General features: G+C 54.0%; 21 non-coding genes across 21 annotated transcripts; 4 read left to right on the top strand and 17 right to left on the bottom strand.

Moving 5' to 3' along the window:
* Window positions 1–547: 547 nt before the first annotated feature.
* On the bottom strand, window positions 548–621 carry Trnai-aau (transfer RNA isoleucine (anticodon AAU)). Its single transcript has one exon. It is a non-coding gene; the product is annotated as a tRNA-Ile (tRNA).
* A 198-nt stretch (window positions 622–819) lies between these two features.
* Trnae-uuc (transfer RNA glutamic acid (anticodon UUC)) lies at window positions 820–891 on the bottom strand. The gene has a single exon. It is a non-coding gene; the product is annotated as a tRNA-Glu (tRNA).
* Window positions 892–1,196: 305 nt separating this feature from the next.
* On the bottom strand, window positions 1,197–1,269 carry Trnam-cau (transfer RNA methionine (anticodon CAU)). The gene has a single exon. It is a non-coding gene; the product is annotated as a tRNA-Met (tRNA).
* A 382-nt stretch (window positions 1,270–1,651) lies between these two features.
* Window positions 1,652–1,722, bottom strand: Trnag-gcc (transfer RNA glycine (anticodon GCC)). The gene has a single exon. It is a non-coding gene; the product is annotated as a tRNA-Gly (tRNA).
* A 347-nt stretch (window positions 1,723–2,069) lies between these two features.
* On the top strand, window positions 2,070–2,141 carry Trnag-ucc (transfer RNA glycine (anticodon UCC)). Its single transcript has one exon. It is a non-coding gene; the product is annotated as a tRNA-Gly (tRNA).
* A 587-nt stretch (window positions 2,142–2,728) lies between these two features.
* On the bottom strand, window positions 2,729–2,802 carry Trnai-aau (transfer RNA isoleucine (anticodon AAU)). The gene has a single exon. It is a non-coding gene; the product is annotated as a tRNA-Ile (tRNA).
* A 198-nt stretch (window positions 2,803–3,000) lies between these two features.
* Trnae-uuc (transfer RNA glutamic acid (anticodon UUC)) lies at window positions 3,001–3,072 on the bottom strand. The gene has a single exon. It is a non-coding gene; the product is annotated as a tRNA-Glu (tRNA).
* Window positions 3,073–3,377: 305 nt separating this feature from the next.
* Window positions 3,378–3,450, bottom strand: Trnam-cau (transfer RNA methionine (anticodon CAU)). Its single transcript has one exon. It is a non-coding gene; the product is annotated as a tRNA-Met (tRNA).
* Window positions 3,451–3,832: 382 nt separating this feature from the next.
* Trnag-gcc (transfer RNA glycine (anticodon GCC)) lies at window positions 3,833–3,903 on the bottom strand. Its single transcript has one exon. It is a non-coding gene; the product is annotated as a tRNA-Gly (tRNA).
* A 347-nt stretch (window positions 3,904–4,250) lies between these two features.
* Trnag-ucc (transfer RNA glycine (anticodon UCC)) lies at window positions 4,251–4,322 on the top strand. Its single transcript has one exon. It is a non-coding gene; the product is annotated as a tRNA-Gly (tRNA).
* A 587-nt stretch (window positions 4,323–4,909) lies between these two features.
* Trnai-aau (transfer RNA isoleucine (anticodon AAU)) lies at window positions 4,910–4,983 on the bottom strand. The gene has a single exon. It is a non-coding gene; the product is annotated as a tRNA-Ile (tRNA).
* A 198-nt stretch (window positions 4,984–5,181) lies between these two features.
* Trnae-uuc (transfer RNA glutamic acid (anticodon UUC)) lies at window positions 5,182–5,253 on the bottom strand. The gene has a single exon. It is a non-coding gene; the product is annotated as a tRNA-Glu (tRNA).
* Window positions 5,254–5,558: 305 nt separating this feature from the next.
* Trnam-cau (transfer RNA methionine (anticodon CAU)) lies at window positions 5,559–5,631 on the bottom strand. The gene has a single exon. It is a non-coding gene; the product is annotated as a tRNA-Met (tRNA).
* Window positions 5,632–6,013: 382 nt separating this feature from the next.
* Window positions 6,014–6,084, bottom strand: Trnag-gcc (transfer RNA glycine (anticodon GCC)). The gene has a single exon. It is a non-coding gene; the product is annotated as a tRNA-Gly (tRNA).
* Window positions 6,085–6,431: 347 nt separating this feature from the next.
* Trnag-ucc (transfer RNA glycine (anticodon UCC)) lies at window positions 6,432–6,503 on the top strand. Its single transcript has one exon. It is a non-coding gene; the product is annotated as a tRNA-Gly (tRNA).
* A 597-nt stretch (window positions 6,504–7,100) lies between these two features.
* Trnai-aau (transfer RNA isoleucine (anticodon AAU)) lies at window positions 7,101–7,174 on the bottom strand. The gene has a single exon. It is a non-coding gene; the product is annotated as a tRNA-Ile (tRNA).
* A 198-nt stretch (window positions 7,175–7,372) lies between these two features.
* Window positions 7,373–7,444, bottom strand: Trnae-uuc (transfer RNA glutamic acid (anticodon UUC)). Its single transcript has one exon. It is a non-coding gene; the product is annotated as a tRNA-Glu (tRNA).
* A 305-nt stretch (window positions 7,445–7,749) lies between these two features.
* On the bottom strand, window positions 7,750–7,822 carry Trnam-cau (transfer RNA methionine (anticodon CAU)). Its single transcript has one exon. It is a non-coding gene; the product is annotated as a tRNA-Met (tRNA).
* A 382-nt stretch (window positions 7,823–8,204) lies between these two features.
* On the bottom strand, window positions 8,205–8,275 carry Trnag-gcc (transfer RNA glycine (anticodon GCC)). The gene has a single exon. It is a non-coding gene; the product is annotated as a tRNA-Gly (tRNA).
* Window positions 8,276–8,622: 347 nt separating this feature from the next.
* On the top strand, window positions 8,623–8,694 carry Trnag-ucc (transfer RNA glycine (anticodon UCC)). Its single transcript has one exon. It is a non-coding gene; the product is annotated as a tRNA-Gly (tRNA).
* Window positions 8,695–9,281: 587 nt separating this feature from the next.
* On the bottom strand, window positions 9,282–9,355 carry Trnai-aau (transfer RNA isoleucine (anticodon AAU)). The gene has a single exon. It is a non-coding gene; the product is annotated as a tRNA-Ile (tRNA).
* Between the last annotated feature and the right edge of the window lie 128 nt (window positions 9,356–9,483).

Genomic DNA, 9,483 nt, shown 5'->3' with positions numbered 1-9,483 from the left:
TAATGTTTTTTTCCCCCTTCTTACTCGCTGCAGACCAGCCTATAGTGTGTCTCGACTTGTCTCGACTTTGCTCAGCTGACGCGAGAGCTGACGCTCTCAAATCGGCCTATATCAAAACGACAAGCACGAGAAACGACTGAGAGAGGTAAGGAGAGGCGAGGCGATGGGCACACAGCACTCCCCCATCCTTTCACGGTGGCGTGTCCATGACCGAATCGGGTTGTAGCTCCGAAAACAAAGGAGAAAGAAAAAATAGGAAGTAAAACTGCCAACAGTACCCTGTGTCCCCATGCGCTCACCTGCCCAAGTACTGACAAGGGCCAAAGTTGTTACAAATCGGCAATCGGACATTTTCTTTCATCTTGTCTTTATCGGTTGAGAACCAGTGTATTCAACATATTATGGCCATTGCCGAGTGAATGCTGTAGCGCTTCCCGACAAGTCGGGTTCGGATCCTCCGTCAACTTCCACGCAGGGTGATGATCTTTTGGTCATCACACTCGCCTGCTGAAATCGGCGCTGCCTTTTCGTAGTAGTAAAAGACTAGTGGCCCGTGGGGGGATCGAACCCACGACCTTCGCGTTATTAGCACGACGCTCTAACCAACTGAGCTAACGGGCCTCGGCAGATGCAGTTGCTCAGCCCTGCGCTGGAAACGTATGGCATGAAGCCGTACACCATTTCTATGGTCGTCGGACGTCTGCTTCCCTCGTCTATATTCTGCTGACGGTCACGAAACAGTAGCTATATTGCGAGCAGGACGGGAAACGGCAGCTCGGTCAGCTCAAACTTGTCACGGTTCGTGTGGAAAAAATTCCGTTCCGGTACCGGGAATCGAACCCGGGCCTCCTGGGTGAAAGCCAGGTATCCTAGCCACTAGACCACACCGGATGTGGGGGTGTCTCCGCCGGTTCGGACGGTCGCTTGTCGCATTTCGTGTCGTGTCCCGCGTCGGCGCCCTTCTCTCTTTGCGAGCGTCTTTGCGCATACTGACTGGCAAGGCGCGCACCTCAAACGTCTCAGAGCAATGCTTTTGGCTTCATGCTGTGCTGGGAGAAGAGGGAAAGGGAAGCTGTAAGTAGCAGTAACAGGAAGTAAACATTTTCCCGCTGAAGCGTTGAAACCGTTGTGGATAACAAACAAGAAATAAGTTAGTGCCCTAGCAACAGCATCACCATCAGTCACAGAAAATTAAATGCCCCGGGTGAGGATCGAACTCACGACCTTAAGATTATGAGACTTACGCGCTGCCTACTGCGCTACCGAGGCACGGGTGGAACCGCTTTTCCTGGAAACTGGGTAAGTACCATACCCAATGTTAGACGTAAAGACACTGTACTTCCTGGATAACGTGTTCTGTTGCTAGACGTGCATTGCCGGCCCAGTTGATTGCGGTGTTGCTGCAGCTTTTGCAAACGATAGGCAGCACTCCTTGTCGTTAACGTTCAGTGCGTCGGAGGCACCTGGACATAGCAAATTGTGAGGCCAGGCCGACGCTAGTCTGTAGAACATGATGCGAGCGTCCTAGTGGGGACCCGCGAGTGCTGCGTTCTCGGTTCTTCTCAAGGGAATCCAGCTATACATTCTTGTGGATCGTGCATCTCAAGAGCGCAAGCAGCACGGCAGCATTATCGCGGGAACAGCAAAACGATGCATCGGCCGGGAATCGAACCCGGGCCGCCCGCGTGGCAGGCGAGCATTCTACCACTGAACCACCGATGCTCGGGCCAGTAGTAACTTCACGCTGCTTGCCGAGCAGATGTCTCAAGGGAAAGTGGGACTGCCGTCAAGCGCCGTAGCATTCTGTCGAGAAGATGCTGCAGACGCTGAATCCTGCACTGCACTGCTAAAAAATGCCGCCAGAACGCGGTCCTCTGCGTACTCTTGCATCGCCGGCGCCGGCACCGACTCTTGCCAAAGGATGCGAAATGTGCGCGGATACGCCGTCCGAATGCGGCTGGATGTTCTCCCCTAGCCTACCTCGAAATGCGCCTGCCAGGTACGATCACCTTCGGCCGCTGCCGACAGGCGGGAAGCCGACACAGCGCGGCGTCGGGGCGCTTCCTTGTGCGGTGGTGGTGTAATGGTCAGCATAGTTGCCTTCCAAGCAGTTGATCCGGGTTCGATTCCCGGCCACCGCAACAGGCTTTTTAATTTCGCGTATGAGTACTTTCGCCACGCGCCCTTAAATTAATGTTTTTTTCCCCCTTCTTACTCGCTGCAGACCAGCCTATAGTGTGTCTCGACTTGTCTCGACTGACGCGAGAGCTGACGCTCTCAAATCGGCCTATATCAAAACGACAAGCACGAGAAACGACTGAGAGAGGTAAGGAGAGGCGAGGCGATGGGCACACAGCACTCCCCCATCCTTTCACGGTGGCGTGTCCATGACCGAATCGGGTTGTAGCTCCGAAAACAAAGGAGAAAGAAAAAATAGGAAGTAAAACTGCCAACAGTACCCTGTGTCCCCATGCGCTCACCTGCCCAAGTACTGACAAGGGCCAAAGTTGTTACAAATCGGCAATCGGACATTTTCTTTCATCTTGTCTTTATCGGTTGAGAACCAGTGTATTCAACATATTATGGCCATTGCCGAGTGAATGCTGTAGCGCTTCCCGACAAGTCGGGTTCGGATCCTCCGTCAACTTCCACGCAGGGTGATGATCTTTTGGTCATCACACTCGCCTGCTGAAATCGGCGCTGCCTTTTCGTAGTAGTAAAAGACTAGTGGCCCGTGGGGGGATCGAACCCACGACCTTCGCGTTATTAGCACGACGCTCTAACCAACTGAGCTAACGGGCCTCGGCAGATGCAGTTGCTCAGCCCTGCGCTGGAAACGTATGGCATGAAGCCGTACACCATTTCTATGGTCGTCGGACGTCTGCTTCCCTCGTCTATATTCTGCTGACGGTCACGAAACAGTAGCTATATTGCGAGCAGGACGGGAAACGGCAGCTCGGTCAGCTCAAACTTGTCACGGTTCGTGTGGAAAAAATTCCGTTCCGGTACCGGGAATCGAACCCGGGCCTCCTGGGTGAAAGCCAGGTATCCTAGCCACTAGACCACACCGGATGTGGGGGTGTCTCCGCCGGTTCGGACGGTCGCTTGTCACATTTCGTGTCGTGTCCCGCGTCGGCGCCCTTCTCTCTTTGCGAGCGTCTTTGCGCATACTGACTGGCAAGGCGCGCACCTCAAACGTCTCAGAGCAATGCTTTTGGCTTCATGCTGTGCTGGGAGAAGAGGGAAAGGGAAGCTGTAAGTAGCAGTAACAGGAAGTAAACATTTTCCCGCTGAAGCGTTGAAACCGTTGTGGATAACAAACAAGAAATAAGTTAGTGCCCTAGCAACAGCATCACCATCAGTCACAGAAAATTAAATGCCCCGGGTGAGGATCGAACTCACGACCTTAAGATTATGAGACTTACGCGCTGCCTACTGCGCTACCGAGGCACGGGTGGAACCGCTTTTCCTGGAAACTGGGTAAGTACCATACCCAATGTTAGACGTAAAGACACTGTACTTCCTGGATAACGTGTTCTGTTGCTAGACGTGCATTGCCGGCCCAGTTGATTGCGGTGTTGCTGCAGCTTTTGCAAACGATAGGCAGCACTCCTTGTCGTTAACGTTCAGTGCGTCGGAGGCACCTGGACATAGCAAATTGTGAGGCCAGGCCGACGCTAGTCTGTAGAACATGATGCGAGCGTCCTAGTGGGGACCCGCGAGTGCTGCGTTCTCGGTTCTTCTCAAGGGAATCCAGCTATACATTCTTGTGGATCGTGCATCTCAAGAGCGCAAGCAGCACGGCAGCATTATCGCGGGAACAGCAAAACGATGCATCGGCCGGGAATCGAACCCGGGCCGCCCGCGTGGCAGGCGAGCATTCTACCACTGAACCACCGATGCTCGGGCCAGTAGTAACTTCACGCTGCTTGCCGAGCAGATGTCTCAAGGGAAAGTGGGACTGCCGTCAAGCGCCGTAGCATTCTGTCGAGAAGATGCTGCAGACGCTGAATCCTGCACTGCACTGCTAAAAAATGCCGCCAGAACGCGGTCCTCTGCGTACTCTTGCATCGCCGGCGCCGGCACCGACTCTTGCCAAAGGATGCGAAATGTGCGCGGATACGCCGTCCGAATGCGGCTGGATGTTCTCCCCTAGCCTACCTCGAAATGCGCCTGCCAGGTACGATCACCTTCGGCCGCTGCCGACAGGCGGGAAGCCGACACAGCGCGGCGTCGGGGCGCTTCCTTGTGCGGTGGTGGTGTAATGGTCAGCATAGTTGCCTTCCAAGCAGTTGATCCGGGTTCGATTCCCGGCCACCGCAACAGGCTTTTTAATTTCGCGTATGAGTACTTTCGCCACGCGCCCTTAAATTAATGTTTTTTTCCCCCTTCTTACTCGCTGCAGACCAGCCTATAGTGTGTCTCGACTTGTCTCGACTGACGCGAGAGCTGACGCTCTCAAATCGGCCTATATCAAAACGACAAGCACGAGAAACGACTGAGAGAGGTAAGGAGAGGCGAGGCGATGGGCACACAGCACTCCCCCATCCTTTCACGGTGGCGTGTCCATGACCGAATCGGGTTGTAGCTCCGAAAACAAAGGAGAAAGAAAAAATAGGAAGTAAAACTGCCAACAGTACCCTGTGTCCCCATGCGCTCACCTGCCCAAGTACTGACAAGGGCCAAAGTTGTTACAAATCGGCAATCGGACATTTTCTTTCATCTTGTCTTTATCGGTTGAGAACCAGTGTATTCAACATATTATGGCCATTGCCGAGTGAATGCTGTAGCGCTTCCCGACAAGTCGGGTTCGGATCCTCCGTCAACTTCCACGCAGGGTGATGATCTTTTGGTCATCACACTCGCCTGCTGAAATCGGCGCTGCCTTTTCGTAGTAGTAAAAGACTAGTGGCCCGTGGGGGGATCGAACCCACGACCTTCGCGTTATTAGCACGACGCTCTAACCAACTGAGCTAACGGGCCTCGGCAGATGCAGTTGCTCAGCCCTGCGCTGGAAACGTATGGCATGAAGCCGTACACCATTTCTATGGTCGTCGGACGTCTGCTTCCCTCGTCTATATTCTGCTGACGGTCACGAAACAGTAGCTATATTGCGAGCAGGACGGGAAACGGCAGCTCGGTCAGCTCAAACTTGTCACGGTTCGTGTGGAAAAAATTCCGTTCCGGTACCGGGAATCGAACCCGGGCCTCCTGGGTGAAAGCCAGGTATCCTAGCCACTAGACCACACCGGATGTGGGGGTGTCTCCGCCGGTTCGGACGGTCGCTTGTCGCATTTCGTGTCGTGTCCCGCGTCGGCGCCCTTCTCTCTTTGCGAGCGTCTTTGCGCATACTGACTGGCAAGGCGCGCACCTCAAACGTCTCAGAGCAATGCTTTTGGCTTCATGCTGTGCTGGGAGAAGAGGGAAAGGGAAGCTGTAAGTAGCAGTAACAGGAAGTAAACATTTTCCCGCTGAAGCGTTGAAACCGTTGTGGATAACAAACAAGAAATAAGTTAGTGCCCTAGCAACAGCATCACCATCAGTCACAGAAAATTAAATGCCCCGGGTGAGGATCGAACTCACGACCTTAAGATTATGAGACTTACGCGCTGCCTACTGCGCTACCGAGGCACGGGTGGAACCGCTTTTCCTGGAAACTGGGTAAGTACCATACCCAATGTTAGACGTAAAGACACTGTACTTCCTGGATAACGTGTTCTGTTGCTAGACGTGCATTGCCGGCCCAGTTGATTGCGGTGTTGCTGCAGCTTTTGCAAACGATAGGCAGCACTCCTTGTCGTTAACGTTCAGTGCGTCGGAGGCACCTGGACATAGCAAATTGTGAGGCCAGGCCGACGCTAGTCTGTAGAACATGATGCGAGCGTCCTAGTGGGGACCCGCGAGTGCTGCGTTCTCGGTTCTTCTCAAGGGAATCCAGCTATACATTCTTGTGGATCGTGCATCTCAAGAGCGCAAGCAGCACGGCAGCATTATCGCGGGAACAGCAAAACGATGCATCGGCCGGGAATCGAACCCGGGCCGCCCGCGTGGCAGGCGAGCATTCTACCACTGAACCACCGATGCTCGGGCCAGTAGTAACTTCACGCTGCTTGCCGAGCAGATGTCTCAAGGGAAAGTGGGACTGCCGTCAAGCGCCGTAGCATTCTGTCGAGAAGATGCTGCAGACGCTGAATCCTGCACTGCACTGCTAAAAAATGCCGCCAGAACGCGGTCCTCTGCGTACTCTTGCATCGCCGGCGCCGGCACCGACTCTTGCCAAAGGATGCGAAATGTGCGCGGATACGCCGTCCGAATGCGGCTGGATGTTCTCCCCTAGCCTACCTCGAAATGCGCCTGCCAGGTACGATCACCTTCGGCCGCTGCCGACAGGCGGGAAGCCGACACAGCGCGGCGTCGGGGCGCTTCCTTGTGCGGTGGTGGTGTAATGGTCAGCATAGTTGCCTTCCAAGCAGTTGATCCGGGTTCGATTCCCGGCCACCGCAACAGGCTTTTTAATTTCGCGTATGAGTACTTTCGCCACGCGCCCTTAAATTAATGTTTTTTTCCCCCTTCTTACTCGCTGCAGACCAGCCTATAGTGTGTCTCGACTTGTCTCGACTTTGCTCAGCTGACGCGAGAGCTGACGCTCTCAAATCGGCCTATATCAAAACGACAAGCACGAGAAACGACTGAGAGAGGTAAGGAGAGGCGAGGCGATGGGCACACAGCACTCCCCCATCCTTTCACGGTGGCGTGTCCATGACCGAATCGGGTTGTAGCTCCGAAAACAAAGGAGAAAGAAAAAATAGGAAGTAAAACTGCCAACAGTACCCTGTGTCCCCATGCGCTCACCTGCCCAAGTACTGACAAGGGCCAAAGTTGTTACAAATCGGCAATCGGACATTTTCTTTCATCTTGTCTTTATCGGTTGAGAACCAGTGTATTCAACATATTATGGCCATTGCCGAGTGAATGCTGTAGCGCTTCCCGACAAGTCGGGTTCGGATCCTCCGTCAACTTCCACGCAGGGTGATGATCTTTTGGTCATCACACTCGCCTGCTGAAATCGGCGCTGCCTTTTCGTAGTAGTAAAAGACTAGTGGCCCGTGGGGGGATCGAACCCACGACCTTCGCGTTATTAGCACGACGCTCTAACCAACTGAGCTAACGGGCCTCGGCAGATGCAGTTGCTCAGCCCTGCGCTGGAAACGTATGGCATGAAGCCGTACACCATTTCTATGGTCGTCGGACGTCTGCTTCCCTCGTCTATATTCTGCTGACGGTCACGAAACAGTAGCTATATTGCGAGCAGGACGGGAAACGGCAGCTCGGTCAGCTCAAACTTGTCACGGTTCGTGTGGAAAAAATTCCGTTCCGGTACCGGGAATCGAACCCGGGCCTCCTGGGTGAAAGCCAGGTATCCTAGCCACTAGACCACACCGGATGTGGGGGTGTCTCCGCCGGTTCGGACGGTCGCTTGTCGCATTTCGTGTCGTGTCCCGCGTCGGCGCCCTTCTCTCTTTGCGAGCGTCTTTGCGCATACTGACTGGCAAGGCGCGCACCTCAAACGTCTCAGAGCAATGCTTTTGGCTTCATGCTGTGCTGGGAGAAGAGGGAAAGGGAAGCTGTAAGTAGCAGTAACAGGAAGTAAACATTTTCCCGCTGAAGCGTTGAAACCGTTGTGGATAACAAACAAGAAATAAGTTAGTGCCCTAGCAACAGCATCACCATCAGTCACAGAAAATTAAATGCCCCGGGTGAGGATCGAACTCACGACCTTAAGATTATGAGACTTACGCGCTGCCTACTGCGCTACCGAGGCACGGGTGGAACCGCTTTTCCTGGAAACTGGGTAAGTACCATACCCAATGTTAGACGTAAAGACACTGTACTTCCTGGATAACGTGTTCTGTTGCTAGACGTGCATTGCCGGCCCAGTTGATTGCGGTGTTGCTGCAGCTTTTGCAAACGATAGGCAGCACTCCTTGTCGTTAACGTTCAGTGCGTCGGAGGCACCTGGACATAGCAAATTGTGAGGCCAGGCCGACGCTAGTCTGTAGAACATGATGCGAGCGTCCTAGTGGGGACCCGCGAGTGCTGCGTTCTCGGTTCTTCTCAAGGGAATCCAGCTATACATTCTTGTGGATCGTGCATCTCAAGAGCGCAAGCAGCACGGCAGCATTATCGCGGGAACAGCAAAACGATGCATCGGCCGGGAATCGAACCCGGGCCGCCCGCGTGGCAGGCGAGCATTCTACCACTGAACCACCGATGCTCGGGCCAGTAGTAACTTCACGCTGCTTGCCGAGCAGATGTCTCAAGGGAAAGTGGGACTGCCGTCAAGCGCCGTAGCATTCTGTCGAGAAGATGCTGCAGACGCTGAATCCTGCACTGCACTGCTAAAAAATGCCGCCAGAACGCGGTCCTCTGCGTACTCTTGCATCGCCGGCGCCGGCACCGACTCTTGCCAAAGGATGCGAAATGTGCGCGGATACGCCGTCCGAATGCGGCTGGATGTTCTCCCCTAGCCTACCTCGAAATGCGCCTGCCAGGTACGATCACCTTCGGCCGCTGCCGACAGGCGGGAAGCCGACACAGCGCGGCGTCGGGGCGCTTCCTTGTGCGGTGGTGGTGTAATGGTCAGCATAGTTGCCTTCCAAGCAGTTGATCCGGGTTCGATTCCCGGCCACCGCAACAGGCTTTTTAATTTCGCGTATGAGTACTTTCGCCACGCGCCCTTAAATTAATGTTTTTTTCCCCCTTCTTACTCGCTGCAGACCAGCCTATAGTGTGTCTCGACTTGTCTCGACTGACGCGAGAGCTGACGCTCTCAAATCGGCCTATATCAAAACGACAAGCACGAGAAACGACTGAGAGAGGTAAGGAGAGGCGAGGCGATGGGCACACAGCACTCCCCCATCCTTTCACGGTGGCGTGTCCATGACCGAATCGGGTTGTAGCTCCGAAAACAAAGGAGAAAGAAAAAATAGGAAGTAAAACTGCCAACAGTACCCTGTGTCCCCATGCGCTCACCTGCCCAAGTACTGACAAGGGCCAAAGTTGTTACAAATCGGCAATCGGACATTTTCTTTCATCTTGTCTTTATCGGTTGAGAACCAGTGTATTCAACATATTATGGCCATTGCCGAGTGAATGCTGTAGCGCTTCCCGACAAGTCGGGTTCGGATCCTCCGTCAACTTCCACGCAGGGTGATGATCTTTTGGTCATCACACTCGCCTGCTGAAATCGGCGCTGCCTTTTCGTAGTAGTAAAAGACTAGTGGCCCGTGGGGGGATCGAACCCACGACCTTCGCGTTATTAGCACGACGCTCTAACCAACTGAGCTAACGGGCCTCGGCAGATGCAGTTGCTCAGCCCTGCGCTGGAAACGTATGGCATGAAGCCGTACACCATTTCTATGGTCGTCGGACGTCTGCTTCCCTCGTCTATATTCTGCTGACGGTCACGAAACAGTAGCTATA

Source organism: Schistocerca nitens, chromosome 2, assembly GCF_023898315.1.
Source record: "Schistocerca nitens isolate TAMUIC-IGC-003100 chromosome 2, iqSchNite1.1, whole genome shotgun sequence".
In the NCBI taxonomy this organism is placed as follows: Eukaryota; Metazoa; Arthropoda; class Insecta; order Orthoptera; family Acrididae; genus Schistocerca; species Schistocerca nitens.
This window is presented reverse-complemented; position numbering and strand designations above follow the sequence as displayed.